Raw genomic sequence first — 19,505 nt, 5'->3', positions numbered from 1 at the left:
TTCACACCAGCTGTGGCCTCTCCCGGCATAGGAGCCATTCCATGGTTTGTGATTGAGCTCCACTGGGAGACACGTCTCTGGGTGGCTGCCTTTGGTTAGGATGCATGAACTTAAGCCCACAAGTTGCTCTGAAGGCTTTTCCAAACTTCTCTTCTGTGGGTTGGGTAGGGACATTTTTCTAGGCTTCCAAGGTACTTTGTACCTTCGGGAAATAGTCTCCCAGGTCTGGCCACAAGTAGAAGGATAAAACTGACAGAACATCTGAGCTGTGTTAGAACTGGGGCAAAGAGGGGCGCCTGGGTGGCTCAGTTAGTTAAGCATCTGCCTTAGGCTCAGGTCATGATCCCAGGGTCCTGGGATGGAGCCCCGAGTCGGACTCTCTTGCTCCTCAGGGAGCCTGCTTCTCCCTCTCCCTCTGCCTGCCACTCCCCCTGCTTGTCCTCTCTCTCTCTCTCTCTCTGTCAAATAAATGGATAAAAATCTTAAAAAAAAAAAAAAACTGGGGCAAAGTAAGAGTTAAGGGGCCTAGGCATTGCTTTGCTCGTGAGGAAAGGAGGAGAGGACAAGAGTCTATGAGTGTATGGGGCAGTGGATAAGGCTGCGGGGTGCAAGGTCTGTATTTTGGCATTGAATGTGAAAAATGTTTTTAGGCTAAAATGTATAATAAATATAAATATATGTGAAATAACTTCTTATTTGTAAACCATTTGTTTAGAACCCTTGTGCTTCTGAGCCTGTTGGAATAGGGAAAAGAGATGAAGGCAGGTCTTTTGCCTTGTTGCATTTTAAAAACATACACCCAGGGGCATATATACCTGGGTGGCTCGATCAGTTAAGCATCACCTTTTGATTTCGGCTCAGGTCATTATCTTGGGGTCAGGGGATCGAGCCCCACATGGGGCTCCCTGCTTCGCACAGAGTCTGCTTGTCCTTCTCTCTCTGCTCCTCCCCCTGCTCATGTGCGCGCACGCTCTCTCTCAAATAAATACATACATGCATACATAAATAATAAAGATAATAAAAATAAAAACATATACCCAGAAAACCTTCTGGAAGGGAATGGGTGACTTTCAGTCCCCAAACCCGGTGACTCACGGAATTCCCTTATCTTTCCTTACATACAGGAAGGGACTTGCTAGAGGAGGAGCCTGGGCGCTGTAAATATTTTGCATTAGACCTTGTTCTTCCATCTATGTAGTATGTTTTTTACTTAAAAGATCATGCGCTGGGGTGGCTGGCTGGCTGGCTCAGTTGGAAGAGCATACAGCTCTTGATCTCAGGGTTGTGAGTTCCACCTGCACGTTGGGTGTAGAGATTACTTAAAAATAATAATAATAATTAATTTTTTAAAAAGCCATGTGTTGCTAGGTTCCACTGTATGAGATCAGAGCCAGTGCCTGTCTTCTGTGGCATTAAAATTTGAGATAGGTGTACTTACGAAGATCCAACCTGCAATAACAGAAAACTAAAACCAAAACTATAGTGAAGCAAGACGAAGATGTCTTCATGAAGAAGTAGCAGAATTTAGAGTTGAGGATGAAGGAAAACCTGACCCAAAAAAGTTGAGAGTCTAGTGTGCAGGACAAGTGTTCCCCTAGGAGGTACGCTAAGGAAAGGGAACAACAGGATCTGTTTGAATAGAATTAATTTAATTAATTTACACACTGTAGCCTGTGCTTGTGGCAAAGGGACCCCTTTGTTGGGGAGAAGTCAAGGGCTTTTACAGTCCTGGCAGAGTGAGTAAAGACAGTTAATTAAACAGTTTCGGTACCGGATTTGTGGGGTACTAGCGGGCTCGTAAGATGCTAACTTTCCGGAGGTGGTTGTTGCTATGTGCCCCGTACCTGGGATCAGGCTACTTTGAAGGTTAATTGTCATGTCACCAATCTACAGCTGAGAGGGCCCTTGCAGATCTGGGACAAGAGATACCATCAGTACTGGTTTCTGCAGAACACTGAGCCCAGCACTCAAGCAGGAGAGGAAGGCAAGCAGAGGGGGCTGCTGCAGGAAGTTTGCCCACCCCAGGGAGCTGGGAGAGTGTGTTTTTATACCCATCAGAACCTACATCTTTGTGTAGAACAGGGAGCATAAGATTGATACGAGTTACTCAAACGGCAAACCATGCCGTAGACAAAAGCAGGACCTCAGTTGTTCTGGATCAATACTTTACAAGGTGACCCCCCACCCCGGTCTTTGCCCATAACAAAGGGAAAGTCCTTGGGATCTGACCAGGTCTGGAACTAATAAAAACTTCTTCTGGACACTCCCTTTTGACTTGAATGTCTTTCCACTCCTTTGAACAATTTATTTTATTTATCAATCATATGCAACAAACAAGAATAAACAAAAATTATTTATGAAGCACCAACGATATGTAAATATTATGCTAGGTCTTGTAGGAGATACAAAGAAAATTATGAAATCTGTACTTTAATAAATCTTAATACTTTCCTAAGTGCTTTTAGATCCTTGCATGATTTCACCCTTATAACCTCTGCTTAGCCTTTCCAGGAGACTTTGTCCCACTAACTTTACTTCGCTATATTTATTCTAATACCTATGTGTATTAATTTTTGAAGTTGCATGCATCTGTACTTGTCTATTTTTTATATACATTTAGTTGTGTGCACCTTATATTAGACTGTTTCTTACAGCAGGCACCTTCATTTTACCGATTACACTAAAATTTCCCTGAGGGTTGGAACTCTGCTTCATCGAACAGATTGGAGAGACAGAACTTTTTTTTTAATTATTCACGTTTAAAATTTTACATATAATAAAATTCACTTTTGTGTGTGCACACATGTCTATGAGTTTTGACACATGTAAAGTTATGTAAACACCACCACAGTTAAGATATAGAAGTTTCATCCTTCCCTTCCCACAAATTCCTTCCTGCTGCCCTTTTGCAGTCAACCTGCCCCCACCCCATCTCTCTCCCAACCCTAGACAACCACTGATCTGCCTTATATCGCTATACTTTTGTATTATAAGTGGAATCATACATATGTAGCCTTTCACATATGACTTCTCTCACTTACCATAATGCATTTGAGAGTCATCCATGTTGTTGCATGTATCCAAGGCTTTTATTGCTGAGGGGTATTACATTCCACAGAGGCATCATAGTTTGTTTATCCTTCTACCCACTGAAGGACATTCGGGTTGTTTCCAATTTTTTGTCATTATGAATAAAGCCACCATAAACATGTATGTACAAGTGGTTCTTTTTTATTTTTAAGGTTTCATTTAATTGCCAGAGAGAAAGAGCACAAACGGGGGAATGGCGGGCAGAGGGAGAAGCGGGCTCCCTGCTCAGGAGGGAGCTGCATGTGGGGCTGGATCCCAGGACCCCGGGAAAATTGCCTGAGCCGAAGGCAGATGCCCAACCGACTGTACCACCCAGGTGCCCCTGTGTACAAGTTTTTGTGTAAATATAAATTTTCATCTCTCTTGGATAAATACCTAAGAGAGGGATTGCTGAACCATATGGTAACTGTATGTTTAACTTAAAAAGAAGCTGTCTGTGGGGGCGCCTGGGTGGCGCAGTCATTAAGCGTCTGCCTTCGGCTCAGGTCATGATCCCAGGGTCCTGGGATCGAGCCCCACATCGGGCTCCCTGCTCGGCGGGGAGCCTGCTTCTCCCTCTCCCACTCCCCCTGCTTGTGTTCCCTCTCTTGCGTGTCTCTCTCTGTCAAATAAATAAATAAAATCTTTAAATAAATAAATAAATAAATAAATAAAAGAAGCTGTCTGTGAACCTAAAACTGCTCAAGAAATATAGTCTTTAGTAAGAAGAAGGAAAACAAAAAAAAACCCTGTCAAACTGTTTTCCAAAATGGCTGTTCCATTTTGCATTCCCACCAGCATTATGTGAGAATTATGCTTGCTATGCATCTCTGTCAGCACTTGGTATTGTCAGATTTTTAATTTTATTCTAATAGATGTGTAGTAGTTTCTCATTGTGGCTGGAATTTGCTCCTGATAGCTAATGGTGTTGATCACCTTTTCTTGTGCTTATTTGTCATCTGTATATTTTCCCTTATGAAGTGTCTCTTCAAATCTTTTGCCCATTTTCTTAATTGGGTTATTAGTTATTTTATGGTTGAGCTTTGAGAGTTGTTTATATATTATGGATACAAATCCTTTGTCAGATACGTGTTTTTTTGGACAATTTAGACAAAACAGGCTGAAATGATAAAGATGATTTATTGGCTCACACTATACCTCACAGAGGTATAATGCACAGTCTTTGGGATTGGTGAAGTTCAGTTTCTCACTTTCTTCCCATATCCCCGCCTGGCATCCTTCTGTGCTAGCTGTGTTCAGGACATAGCTTTTCTCATAGTGCCAGCATTGCTGCAGTAATTCCAAACCTCACCCATAAACCATATTGTCCAGAAAAAGACGCAGCTAGCTCCCAATACACCTTTAAGATGAGAGATTTTCTCTTACAACAACTGTTGGAAATCTCCCCAACATCTCATTGGTGTGAAATGGGCCAGGGGCCTATTGCAAAACAATCTCAATCGCCAGGGGAATGCCACAAGATGACTGGGTTAAGCCATGATCTGCAGACCATACTTTGAGGTTTCCAGCATTTTTTGATCAGTCTTCCCTTGTGGGTTTTTTTTTTTTTTTTTTACCTGTTTCCTCTGACATTATGAGTCCTACTTCACTAAAGTAGAAGATAGCTCCTCACTATCTCAGTGACTCTTGTAACTAAGGCATAGGCATGAAAGTAGGCTCACCATTTAGATGCTCCTGTGTGAGATTTTGATTAGGAAAGGAGCAGGATGAAGAAGCAAGGGACATGGGCGCCTGGGTGGCTCAGATGGCTGAGCTTCTGCCTTCGGCTTGGGTCATGATCCCAGGGTCCTGGGATCAAGTCCCACATTGGGCTCCCTGCTCAGTGGGGAGCCTGCTTCTCCCTCTGCCTCTCTCTCTCTCTCTCTCTTATGAATAAATAAATAAAATCTTTAAAAAAAAAGATTTGAACCTAGAGGTATCCTTTAAAAAAAAAAAAAAGAAGAAGAAGCAAGGGACATGCAGGATCACTTTCTTGCCAGAGTGGCAACAGAGGTCCAATCATTTACTTGCTAAGTAAGTTTGGGCCCTACTGAAGTCATCCCATGTAAAATTAAGTCAGTGTGGTCTTTGACACATATCACACAAAACTATGATCTCTATGGTTTTTTTCTGTTTTTACCCCATTTGTTTCAAACTCTTAGATACATAAGGATTATCTCTTAAAACTGTATCTGTTACAGACAGAAGAGCAGGAAAGGCAGGGGGCCTGTGGCTATAGGGGCTTCCATAGCTCTCCATTTTGAGTACTTTATGTAGGAGTTATGGTTTTACATAGGAAAGTTCTATGCAAAAATGCATAAAGTGGAGGACCACTAGCGGAAAGGGAGATGTTACCTCATTAATTTTAGATAAACCATGTGGCTGGAGGTAGAGAACGGAGGCAGGAGTAGTATATAGGCAGGAGCCAGGACACATTACATTTTATAATGCATGGACCTCATCCAAGTTTGAGACTTGGGCACCAAATGTGAGTAGTGATGCCATTTACTGTGATGCGGAACCCTGAAGGCAAAGGTTTGAGAAGAAAGATGACGATGGTTTTGAGGTACCTTTGAGATATCCTGTCAGGCCGTTGGATCCATGAATTTAGGTGCTCAGGAGATTTAGAGTCACAGGCAAATTGTTAACATGAAAAGGTACAGGCTGGGAGTTCCTGAGCCCTTTTCCTGGCTTGCTTCATATATACATTATGAGAGTACATAATGAGTTTTATTTTAGTTATTTATTTTCAAGTAGACTCCGCACCCAGTGTGGGGCTTGAACTCATGACCCTGAGATCAGGAGTCACATGCTCTACCGACAGCCAGCCAGGCAGGCCTCTTGGTTACAAGAGACAGAAACCCTACTTAACTAGCTTAGACAGTGGGGCTCCTGGGTGGCTCAGTCGTTAAGCATCTGCCTTTGGCTCAGGTCATGATCCCAGGGTCCTGGGATCGAGCCCCACATCAGGCACCCTGCTCAGCAGAGAGCCTGCTTCTCCCTCTCCCACTCCCTCTGCTTGTGTTCTCTCTCTCGCTGTGTCTCTCTCTGTCAAAATAAATAAATAAAATCTTTAAAAAAAAAAAACAAAGCTAGCTTAGACAAAACCAGGAATTTATTGGTGTAATTCTCCTGGTCAAGGAAGAATTGATGAACCAAACTGTACAAGAAGGGCAAAAATGGGGGCGCCTGCGTGGCTCAGTCGGTTGAACAGTTGCCTTCGGCTCAGTCATGATCACAGGGTCCTGGCATTGAGCCCTTCATCAGGCTCCCTGCTCAGCGAGGAGCCTGCTTCTCCCTCTGCTGCTCCCCCTACTTGTGCTCTCTCTCTCTGTCTCTCTCTGTCAAATAAATAAATAAAAATCTTAAAAAAAGGGGGGGGGGCAAAAAATGCAGTTGGGCTGAAGGAATAACTGAAAAGACAGAAATTCTATAGCACTCATCCTTTCTTCCCTTTTCCCTATGTTCTCTTAGTGCATACTGACTTCTTCCCTATGGAAGTAATGAAACACAATTGTAAAGAGACACAGTTGCCAGGTGATCCCATGCTCTACAGCTTAAAGTGCGGGTAACCAGGGAGACTGACTCTCCAGTCCAAGTTCAGAAATCACAGACAAGGAATTATTGGCCTGGCCTGCGTCAGGCCTCCCCTGGGTCAGTTGACTCTGGTGCTGATAGTAGAGCAGAGGTGGTCTTTTATCGCCATGGCACAATGAAACTTCAGCATTCTGTATCACGAAATTGGTCTGACTACTGTGATTGAGATCCAAACTAATAATAGGTTAAACAAGATAGGATTAATCTCTCTCATGTAAATTACCCAAATATAAATACAGTAGTGAAAATATGGATCAAACCAAGGGTCCGGTCCAGAGTTTGTGAGACTGGATACAAGTTTTGGAATCCTCTTTAAGGAAAATAATACAAAGTTTCCAGTATAAAATTAGATACAAAAATATTTGTTAAGTATGAGAAAAGAAATTACCATAAATTATTGGCGCTTTGGAGTTTCGGGTCCCTTTCTTCTGAGATTTCTTTAGCTAATTCCTCAGAAATGCTTCCTAATTTCAATCTGTTCCCCTCTCCATCTAGAACACTCCACAGCTCCCAGCATCTGCCAGGGCCCCAGCAGGTGAGGGGCTCTAAAGCTTCAGTTTCATTAGCTTCACGGTACATCTGCCTCTGTGCTGAGGCAAAAAATTCTATTCCTATGTAAAAGAAGAAGAGGGGCACCTGACTGGCTCAGTGGATGGAGCATGTGACTCTTGATCTCAGTGTCATGAGTTCAAGGCCCCACATTGGGTGTGGGGCCTACTTTAAAAAATAATAATAAAGAAATAAAACATTTAAAAGAAGAAGAGAATCAATATCCCACTAATGGTCTCTCTCACTAGTTCATTATGCATAACCCCAAAGGGTATTATTAAGATTTATGCATAAGGGTTTCAGAAGAACTATGTCAGCTTAATATTGAGAAGAAACTTTTTAGTGCAGTCAATGGATATAATGGACAGCATTAAAATGTGTGGAATTCTTTGTTCCTGGAGGGGATTGGGCTGTTAACCATTCATGGGGATGTCTTGATGAGGATTTAAAGAGCAGATTGGGCAGGGCTTACTTAGATTAAATAAAATGAGCTTTAAGACAGTATAGTGAAATGCAAAGGTCATGAAAGTCACAGTAAAAAAGATCTGGGTTTGCATCCAAATTCTACCTCTAGCTAGTAGGATGACAATGGGCAAGTGGTTTAATCTCTTTGAACTTTGATTTCTTTGTCTATAAAATAGGGATAGCAAAACCTAGTCTTCTGGGGCACCTGGGTGGCTCAGTCCTCAAGCGTCTGCCTTGGGCTCAGGTCATGGTCCCAGGGTCCTGGGATCAAGCCCCACATCGGGCTCTCTGCTCGGCAGGAAGCCTGCTTCCCCCTCTCCCACTCCCCCTGCTTGTGTTCCCTCTCTCTCTGTGTCTCTCTCTGTCAAATAAATAAAATCTCAAAAAAAAAAAAAAACCACAAAAAACCCTAGTCTTCTGGTTTTCTATAAGGATTAAATGTGAATGAATTTTGAACCCCCAGACAGGTACATAATAATAGGTCTCAATATAAATGATTTTCCTCTCTCCTGCTCCTTTCCAGTACTGAGCTTCTACGTGGGATCTGAACTTTATCTTGAAATATAATGGGATTTGGATGAGCAAAGAAGGAGGTGAACATTCTAAACAGAGGGGCTTCCATAAGGTGATGCGCTGATTCCTAGTTTTTGGTTTGTCTAACATCCCTTCCCCCTTTTGAGGAACTGCTCCTTTCCAACCATAGTACATATAATTTGGAGGCAATTTATAATTCACAAAACAATCCTTTTATCACCCAATTTCTCTATTCTTGAGGTCATAATTATTCATATATTTAATGGCAGAAATAAATCCTAAAGTAATTTTTAAGGGGCACCTGGGTGCCTCATTTGAGCATCCAACTCTTGGTTTCAGCTCAGGTCATGATCTCGGGGTCCTGGGATAGAGCCCTGAATGGACTCCGAACTCAGCAGGAGTCCCTTTGGGATTTTTCTCTCCCTCCCCTTCAGCCCTCGCGCCACCACCCCCCACCTGCTGCACGCTGATTCTCTCAAATAAATACATAAATACATAAATAAAATCTTTAAAAAAAAAACAAGCTATCTCTTTTAAGAAGGGCAGGTATGTCTATTTACTGAGCCCTTACATATCTAAGAATACATTTGTCTTCACTCAGGAACATTCATTTGGTTGGTTATAAAATACTGTTTTGCAAATGTTTAATGTCTATCTTAATAGAAGCTCATACATTTCTGCATCCAATCTGTTGTAATATGTTGTTTTAGTTGGAATATATGAAGAAAATCTGGCCTCACACCAATATGTAATTGGAAAAGGGAAAAGTATTTTGAAGAAGGGGAGTATTTTAATAATCTTTTGAGGTAATTTTGGATATTCTTCTTTGATACTGTACCAGAATTCAGCAAATAGTAGTTTCCTAAAGATTAATTTCAATGTGGAATTTAAAACCATATCAGTGAACGTTCATGCTCTGTTAAATTAGAATCTATTGATTCATCTTTCACATTGAATGGATTTTTTACCCAGGCATAATTTTGTAACATCATGCATTTGGTCATTTGGAAATTATTGGTCCACTGAGTTATGCCTGTCTTCCAAATGTTAACATAGAGTATTAATCAATATTTTTAAAAATCACTTTCATTTACATTACCACTGATCTCATCAGAAAAGTCTTTAAGTAGTAAAGATCTGAGCTCGGAGTAGCAGATACAGTTTTTCTAATATTTTAATTTTCACTTGAAATCGCAAAATTTTTAATGGCAAAATATAGTCAATTGTTTTCTTTGAAGCGATAAGCTCATTTCGTACATTTTCAAAAAAACGTCTACCAGTACCTAAGTCTCAATAACAATGATTTGTGTGTCCTTCTTTCAAGTAAAGATGGTAGTACATGAAAAAAGTAGCTAGTTCAGCTTGTAACCCAATTGCACAAATGCTTTTCCTCAAGACGACCATCATACTTCACTAAACAGCAGCAGTGCATTATATATACTTCCCATTTGCTGCACAGAATATTTTAAAAAGTGCATTTAAGATTCAAGATTTAGTAAAATTAATATTTTTTATTGTTTCATCAAGGACACATGGGAGTATGTGGTGGTGAAGAACATAATTACTAGTACAGTTGGTACATGGCATTGATTTGTGCCAAGCTGCCAGCAATTTTAACTCTTGCTTTTGCATCGACAGTGCAAATATTAACAAAGTAAAAAGTCAAATAATGACTTAGTATTATTTCAAAAATAGCTTTGATCTTGTAGATACCCTGGAAAGATTTCTAAAACCCAAGGAGTCAGGGCACCTGGGTGGCTCAGTCAGTTAGGCGTCTGCCTTCGGCTCAGGTCGTGATTCCAGGGTCCTGGGATCCAGGCCCATGCCGGGCTCCCTGCTCAGCGGGGAGCCTGCTTCTCCCTCTCCTCTCCCCTTGTGCTGTCTCTCGCTATCTCTCTCTCTCTCTCTCTCAAATAAATAAATAAATGTTAAAAAAAAAAAAGACCCCAAGGAGTCCATGGACTACACTTCAAAAATGTCTGGTTTTGTACATGTTTTTTGCTGACTTATGGCTATGTCAGATAATTTTCCCTTAAAAATTCTGTACATGTTGCTCCACTATATTTAGTATTCCAGAAAAAGTTAAAATCAAACATAAAATTTTTTCTTTATAGCTAACCTATTTATTTTCTTTAGGTTGTAGCATTTTTTTTTTGTAATTAAAAAAATTTTGCCGGAGTATGTCTATGTAGGTCTATTTGTTCATTTTCATTCAACATGGTGATCCCCTTTAGTCTTAATACTCAGGTTTTTTCTAGTTCCAAAAACTTTCAATTTTGACTTCTTGTTCATTTTTCCTCCCTTAGGAACAGCAGTAACTCTTTTTTTTTTTTTTAAGATTTTATTTTAAGTAATCTCTATACCCAACATGGGTATAGAGAACTCACGCCCACCCTGAGTTCAAGAGTCACATGCTCCACCAACTGAGCCAGCCAGGTACCCCAGAACAGCAGTAATTCTTGATTTAAATATGTTCTTTGTCAGGATGCCTGGCTGGTTCAGTCTGTACAGCATGTGACTCTTGATCTCAGGGTCATGAGTTTGAGCCCCATATTGGGTGTAGAGATTACTTAAATAAATAAAACTTAAAAAAAAATCAATCAATCTGTTCTTTGTCCTCTATTGCTGTCATCTTTTCTCTTATTATTTCATCCTTTCTCCTTTTCCTCCACATTTTAAGGGACTTTCTCATATTTGTCCTTTACATCATTTATTGCATTGTCTATAATGTGAGTTCTTAGCCTCTTTTTGTTGTATATTAATGTGTAGATTTTCTGTAGTTCTCCCATGCCTTACCCAACTCCCTTTTCATCTCTCTTGTGGCCTTTGTATTTCATGTACTGTCCTTTCATCTCCTTTGTTTCCTCTTTATGACCTTTTGCTCCCTTTTTGTAGAGAACATGACTTCTTATAGACTAATAAAGACCTAGCTATTTTCAGACAGAGCAGGAATTGTGGATTTTCCTTGGCTCCATTACCGCTTGCTTTTAGCTTTTCTGAGCACCTTCTCAAAGCTCTAGCTTTTTGGCAAGTCGTGTGCATTAAGTCCTGACTCTCTTCCCTGGGTCTGGTACACATTCTCCTAGAGGAACTTTGGCCTGCTAGCATGAGATCATAGCCTCACTTCTGAGGCATGGTTTTCTGATATACTTTAATTGGTTTGGGGAGAGTACATTTCTCCATCACTTGGTGTTTCCTTCACTGTGAGGAGAGGTTCACTAGGATAATTTTCCTGGCCTCTCTCTTCTCCTTCACTCTTAGCTTCCCTGGAAGGAGGAGTGGGGGATTACCTAAGTCATAAGTTTGGGGAAGTGGGCACAGATATCCCTTATCTAGGAAGCTGCCTTGCTGATAAAGAGTAGAATCTTCTGATTATTGTTGTCTCACATGCTGTAAGAGATGCAGGGGCAGGCCTTGCCTCTGGAATAAACAGACTGACATTTTAGGGGTGTAACCTCAAAGCCCCCAACATCTGAAATGTTGGGTGTGAACATTGGTGAATAAATAGGGATTTAAATTCTGGGTGACAAAATATCTACTGGAGAGGCGTTTATGAAGTAGGGTAAGTATCTTTGAGCTTTAGACTTTAGAGTATACTCAGGAGATTTTGATTTGGGCAATGTAAGAGGTTATATTAAAGCCAGGTGAGTTTTTACAGTTGTATAGATATAGCTTTTAACTTCTGCAAGAGGCTTTCAGTCTTAAGCCACCTCACATTTTGACCTTGGCAGGTGACTACAGCTTATGTCAGGATATTACAGCTTATACTTCTACAGAGCAAAGCTGCACACACTGGACCTTAAGGAAAGACATGGTCCCTAGCAAGACAATACACCCTTTGGCAAAGCTGCTGCATAGACTTCAGTGGCCTCAGGTGACCTCAGGGTGTGCACTACTGCTGCATCCCAAAACTTTGACCGTGGCACTGGTCTCGGTCCACATGTGTGGACTTCTTGGAAACCTCAGCACACACAGGTGGATCTAGAGAACACAGTTAGTGGGCATAGCTGAGGCAAGAATGTGAATTCTAGGGGCAAATAAACATTTTAATTCGTAGCTCTTTTAGTACTTGGTGGGCAGGAAAATGTTTGTGCTTTTAAAATACAAGCCAGCTGAATCCATATGGACTAAAAGAACTTTTGAGGTTTAAGCTTTAAATTATTACTGCCACAAGGAGGCTTCTGTTGTATAGTAATGCTCCATATTTTGATCTGGGTGATGGTTACTTGGATGTGTTCACTTTGTGAAAAAATTATTTTGAGATATATACTTAATTTGTACACTTTTCTCTATATGAATGTTTTACTTTAAAAAAAAGTTGTATGGAAAATGATTAGTTCCAAACCTATGTGAAAGCATTTGTCTGTCTGCCCCAGATCCATCTATATTTTAATTAAATGTCTTATTACTCAAACAACTATCAATCAGGTATTCTCTTACATGAAGCCAAACATATCCTAATATGTTATCCATTTCACTTAAGTGTACTAATTTATTGACATAAAGTTCATGATAGTTTCTATAATATTTAAAGACTTTAAGAGAATTATGTCCCAGGGCACCTGGGTGGCTCAGATGGTTAAGCGTCTGCCTTCGGCTCAGGTCATGATCCCAGGGTCCTGGGATCGAGTCCCGCATCGGGCTCCCTGCTCCTTGGGAGCCTGCTTCTCCCTCTGCCTCTCTCTCTCTCTCTCTGTCTCTCATGAATAAATAAATAAAATCTTTAAAAAAAAAAAAAGAATTATGTCCCCCTTTTCATTCCTGGTATTATTCATATGTAATCTTTTTTTTTTAACAACTGATAATCAATTTATTTAAAAGGTTGATTTAAGCATTTGCAATGGTGACTTCCACCTCAACTCCTGACTCAGTACTAATGGAAGTAATCTGCTTAACAATCTCAGAAGGACTGTGCAAATCAATCAGTTGCTTGTGGATCCTCATCTGAAAATGATCCCAAACCTCCACTTTAGCCGCGACTGCCTCTTCCTCAAAGAGCCATATGTAATCTTATTTATTATCAATCTTGTTATGTTTGTCTATTTTAACACCTGCTTTGTCTTTATAGATCCCTCTATGGCGTCATTTTATCTCTATTTCATTAAGTTTTGTTTTTACTTGTATTATTTCCTCTGATACGCTTTCTTTCTTACTCTGCTTTTTAAGATCGTTTCTTGTTCTTTTCTGATTTGCAGTTAAATTGTGATATGTTTCTGTTGAATTTCACTTTTTTCTTAAGATTTTTATTTATTTGAGAGAGAGAGAATGAGAGATAGAGAGCACGAGAGGGAAGAGGGTCAGAGGGAGAAGCAGACTCCCCGCTGAGCAGGGAGCCCGATGCGGGACTCGATCCCGGGACTCCAGGATCATGACCTGAGCCGAAGGCAGTCGCTTAACCAACTGAGCCACCCAGACGCCCTTGAATTTCATTTTATTTATTCCCTCGAGATTTTGTGGGGCTTTCTGGATCTAAGGATTGATCTCTCTCAACAACCCTGAAAAATTCTTTATCTTCAAATATCGCTTCATCCCCAATCTCTCCATCATCTCCTTCTGGAACTCCACTGAGCTATATGTTGGACTTTTTCATTCTGTCCTCCATTTCTCTTAACCCTTCATTCATATTTTCTCTTTGAATCCATGGACAGCATTCTGGATAAATTCTTTGGATCTATCTTTTACTGCACTGGTTCTCTTTTTGATTGTGTCTTGTCAACTATTTAATCAATCCTTGACTATTTAATTAACATCATGTATTTTTTATTTATAGAAGTTCTACTTTGTTCTTTAAAAAAAATCTTCTTGGTTGTTCGTTATGGTTTCTTTTCCTGCTCATAGTTTGTTGGTCCTGCTTTTATTTCTTGAAGCATATTAAACATAATCATTTTAGATTATTTCATTGATAAAAATTCAATATATGGAGTCTTTACCTGTCTGCGCTTGCTGTTTATTGGTTTTCTGGCTCTCACTCAGGATATCTTTTGCTTGTAGGTGTTTTGTGGCTCTCAATGTGAACTATTACTTACCTTGAAACTTACCCTCAGTAATTCTTTGAGACTTGGGTTAAAAATAAGCTCTTCTTCTTTTTTTTTTTTTTTTGGTTTATGAAAATATATTATTGTCATGTTTTAGCCATCAAAACTTATGATCTTGGTTTTTCCTTCTTGCCTCTGTATAAGGCCGAAAGAGAGACATTGGCTACTTTGACAACCTTTAAGCGAACTCCAGGAATGTCAACAACAGCATGCTAGCAACCAGAACCTCATCATTTTCCTCAATAAAATTCAAACAACCATCGTTGAGTACAAAAACTGTAATTTTTTTTTTTTTTTGCTATTCTTGACCAGCTGGACTCTGACACACTTCCTGATGGCAAAATTTGGCTGCTTGGCTTCAACCCCTACTTTTTCCAGCATAATTCCTTTTGCAGGAAAAGTGCCTCCAAAAGGGTTGGCCTTTAGAACTGTGACCCAATTGGCTTTCTTGTACTGTTCATCATGCCACTTCTGATCTCGTCAGTGGCTGTAGAACTTCCTGGCAGTATGGAGACCGTGACACTTGCCCATCCTGCCAGTGCTGTGACCCTGAGCTAAAGAGAGAAGCAGGGCAGCAAAAATAAGCTCTTCCTAAGAAAGTGTTTGCTTCTGCCGGTTGTCATATTTCTACTTAAAACTTTTCTAACCATGGGCGCCTGGGTGGCTCAGTCGTTAAGCGTCTGCCTTCGGCTCAGGTCATGATCCTAGGGTCCTGGGATCAAGTCCCGCATCAGGCTCCCTGCTCGGCAGGAGACCTGCTTCTCCCTCTCCCACTCCCCCTGCTTGTGTTCCTGCTCTCGCTGTGTCTCTCTCTGTCAAATAAATAAATAAAATCTTTAAAAAAAAAAAAACTTTTCTAACCACATGGGCAACAGAAATTCCAACCGAAAACATTTATGAGGTCTGGTGTATTAGTTATCTATTGCCTAACAAATTACTAACTTAGCAGCTGAAAGCAATAAACATTTTTTTTCAAAGATTTTATTTATTTATTTGACAGAGAGAGACACAGTGAGAGAGGGAATACAAAGCAAGGGGGATTGGGAGAGGGAGAAAGAAGCTTTCCGCTGAGGGGGCCTGGGTGGCTCAGTTGGTTAAGCGACTGCCTTCGGCTCAGGTCATGATCCTGGAGTCCCCAGATCGAGTCCCACATCGGGCTCCCTGCTCAGCGGGGAGTCTGCTTCTCCCTCTGACCCTCTTCCCTCTCCTGCTCTCTATCTCTCATTCTCTCTCTCAAATAAATGAATAAAATCTTTAAAAAAAAAGAAGAAGAAGAAGAAGAAGAAGCTTTCCGTTGAGCAGGGAACCCGATGTGGGGCTCGATCCCAGGACCCTGGGATCATTACCTGAGCTGAAGGCAGACACTTAACGACTGAGCCACCCAGGCGCCCCAGCAATAAACATTTATTATCTTCAAGTAGTCTCTATAGAATCTGGGAATAACTTAGATGAGTGGTTTTAGCTCAGGGTCTCACTTGAGGCTGCATTTAAAATGTCAGCAAGGACTGTAGACATCTAAAGCCTTCACTGGAAATCACAGATGAAAAATGTGAAATGGTATTCAGTGAAGTTTCCATCCTACTACCGATCCCATCTACATGGTTTTAAACACTCCCCCAGTACAAGTGCCCAGTGTTAAATTTTGGGGGTATATTTCCAAATAATTTTTATATATACCTGCAATACATATACACAAATGTAATATATGATTACATAAGTGGTAATCATATATTAAACAATACTCAGTATCTTGAATTATTTATTTCAGCTATGGATCTTGTTCTTTCCATAGAAGTCCATAGAGATGTGTTTTAAGTTTTCCAAATGTGTGCATTTAAAACTTATGTTCTTTGGGGTGCCTGGGTGGCTCTGTCAGTTAAGTGTCTGCCTTTGGCTTGGGTGGTGATCCTAGGGTCCTGGGATTAAGCCCCACATCAGGCTCTCTGCTCAGCAGGGAGCCTGCTTCTCCCTCTCCTCTGCCTACCACTCTGCCTACCTGTGCTCTCTCTCTCTCTGTCAGGTAAATAAATAAAATCTTTAAAAATAATAACAATAATAATAAATAAAACTTATGTTTTTTAAAAGATGTATTTATTTATTTTAGAGAGAGAGAGCAGGGGGTGGGGAGAGGGGCAGAGGGAGAAGGAAAGATAACCTCAAGCAGACGCCCTGCTTCGCGCCTGGGTGGCTCAGTTGGTTAAGCGACTGCCTTCAGCTCAGGTCATGATCCTGGAGTCCCGGGATCGAGTCCCACATCGGGCTCCCTGCTCGGCAGGGAGTCTGCTTCTCCCTCTGACCCTCTTCCCTCTCGTGCTCTCTATCTCTCATTCTCTCTCTCTCAAATAAATAAATAAAATCTTAAAAAAAAAAAAAAAGCAGATGCCCTGCTGAGCACGCAGCCCGATGCAGGGCTCGATCCCATGACCCTGAGATCATGACCTGAGCCAAAATCAAGAGTCAGATGCTTAACCAGCTGAGCCACCCAAACAACCCTATATTTTTATTATTGATTTCTAATTGTGATTGATTGATCTGATCATTATGATCAGAAAATGTGGCCAACACAATAGTAAGGTTTTTTTGGTATTTCTTGATCCTTGCTTCCTAGCTTGGTATGTGCAGGTATGTTGATATTTAAAATATCCCCACTCAAGTCCCCTGTTTAGCTTGTGATCCTGGAGAATGACTGAGTGTCATAAAATTTATCAGATAGTGATTCCAATTACAGCTATTGTTCTAGAAATGGTATATTGCCTGGGACAAATCAAACCAGCTGTTATGCATGTATCGATCTTGCAAAAGATTTTTAAAAAATCGATATCAGTTTGTAAGGATCATCAGATGCTATTTGCTTTGACCTAGAAGAGCCTATAATACACCTTCATAGATTTGCTCAAGTTTACTTTCTTTATAATCTAATATAATCCAAAGAAATTTTGCTGGTGCTAACATCACAAGATCACACTAATCACACATTAATGCTATATTGCTATTTGCACCTGTTCAACTGGAAGGACCAAGTACTTAAACACTTTTAGGGAGACTTCCACTTCTAAACATGGAAGTAGCAGGGACAAGATGTACTCCACAACCTTAAATGACTAAAAACACAGACAAGGGACACGTGACTGGCTCAGTCACTAGAGCACGCAACTCTCAATATCGGGATTGTAAGTTCAAGTCCCACGTTGTGTGTAGAGATTACTTACAATCTTAAGAAAAATAAAAAAACAGAAAAACATCCATAAATACAGAAAACAAACTGGACATTGCCAGAGGGGAGAGCCTTAAATACAGAGAACAAACAGTGGATGTCAGAGGGGATGGGCAAAATGGGTGAAGGAGAGTGGGAGGTAAGAGTTTCCAGTTATGGAGCACCTGGGTGGCTGTCAGTAAAGTGTCTGACTCTTGATTTTGACTCAGGTCATGATCTCAATGAGAGATAGAGCCCCAGGTTGAGTTCTATGCTGAGCGTGGAGGCTGCTTAAGATTCTCTCTCTCCCTCTGCTTCTCCCCCCACGCTCATATGCACTCATGTGCACTCTCTTTCTAAAAAAAACAAAAAACAAAAAAGAAAATTCCAGTTATGGAGTGCATAAGTTACAGGGATAAGAGGTACAACACAGAAATATAGTCAATGATATCATAATAGTGTTGTATGGTGACAGATGTTAGCTAAACTTATGGTGAGCATAGCATAACATATAGACTTCCTGAATCATTATGTTGTACACCTGAAACCAGTTAACATTGTGTGTCAATAATACTTCAATTAAAAAAAAAAGGGATTTCCTAAAGTGGACAAGAGGCAATGCAGAAGAGTGGTCCCAGGGAGAACAGGAAGAGAAAATGAATCACCTAGCAACATAGCGGGAGATAGTTTCTTGATGTCAGCACAGTGAACAGAAACACGACCCAGGGTCTCCTTGAGTTGAGGAGTGTAGTTGAGAATTTGGACAGATCAAGGCATCTATAATTTACAGGGCAAAATATTGGAGAGGAAAGAGCTGCAGAGATATACAAGGGATTTCCCTTTAGTCTTCAGTTGTATACTGATCAACACATAGTGTGAGAAAACTGCCATAGACCAGTGAAAGAACCACTGGGTAGAAGATGCAGAGTAACTCTCAGAAAATATACAGGGTTGGGGCGCCTGGGTGGCTCAGTTGGTTGGGCGACTGCCTTAGGCTCAGGTCATGATCCTGGAGTCCCGGGATTGAGTCCCGCATCGGGCTCCCTGCTCAGCGGGGAGCCTGCTTCTCCCCCAACCCTCCCCCCCCCATGTACTCTCTCTCTCATTCTCACTCTCTCAAATAAATAAATAAATCGTTAAAAAAAAAAAAAGAAAATATACAGGGTTGAAAATAGTTCATACTCCCAACAATCAGAGTGGAGCAAACTTGTAATACACAGGGCTAGCGTAGAATACCGAGAAGGATTGCCTCAGTAGTGGGGCCAATAACTCTGGAATAAAGACAGCACTGAGTTTACCTAACAAAGCTGAAAAGCAACCCATGAAAGGACCAAACTATTTCCAAGTAATTTAACAGCATCCCAGAATAAACACAATATTTACAATATTTAAACTACCAAAAAAAAAAAAAATTTCACCCAAGAATGTAAAATTCACACTGTCTCTCATCCCATAAAAAATTATTAGGGGGATGCCTGGGTGGCTTGGTTAAACGTCTGCCTTCAGCTAAGGTCATGATCTCAGGGTCCTGGGATTGAGTCCCACATCAGGCTCCATGCTCAGCAGGGAGCCTGCTTCTCCCTCTGCTGCTCCCCCTGCTTGTGCTCTCTCTCTCTCTCTCTGATAAACAAACAAATAAAATCTTTAAAAAAAATTATTAGGCAGCAGATACATGGGAAAATACAATCCATAATGAGGAGAAAAATCAAATTATAGAAATAGATTCAGAGCGGCACCTGGGTGTCTCAGTAGGTTAAGTGTCTGCCTTCAGCTCAGGTCATGATCCCAGGGTCCTGGGATCGAGTCCCACATTGGACTCCTTGCTCAGTGGGGAGACTGCTTCTCCCTCTGCCCCTCTCCCTGTGTGCAAGCGTGGGTGCTCTCTCATGCAGTCTCTCTCTCTGACAAATAAATAAATAAAATCTTGAAAGAAAGAAAGAAATGACACAAATGAGGGGCACCTGGGTGGCTCAGTTGTTTGGGCGTCTGCCTTCAGCTTGGGTCATGGTCACAGGGTCCTGGGATCCAGCCCCATGTCAGTCTCTCTGCTCATGGGGGAGCCT

General features: G+C 41.0%; 1 pseudogene; it reads right to left on the bottom strand.

Moving 5' to 3' along the window:
- Positions 1-14,356: 14,356 nt before the first annotated feature.
- On the bottom strand, positions 14,357-14,780 carry LOC113933030 (annotated as a pseudogene).
- Positions 14,781-19,505: the final 4,725 nt, after the last annotated feature.

This window comes from Zalophus californianus, chromosome 10 (assembly GCF_009762305.2).
Source record: "Zalophus californianus isolate mZalCal1 chromosome 10, mZalCal1.pri.v2, whole genome shotgun sequence".
Lineage (NCBI taxonomy): Eukaryota > Metazoa > Chordata > Mammalia > Carnivora > Otariidae > Zalophus > Zalophus californianus.
The sequence above is the reverse complement of the archived record's forward strand: the minus strand, read 5'-3'. Positions and strand labels throughout refer to the sequence as shown.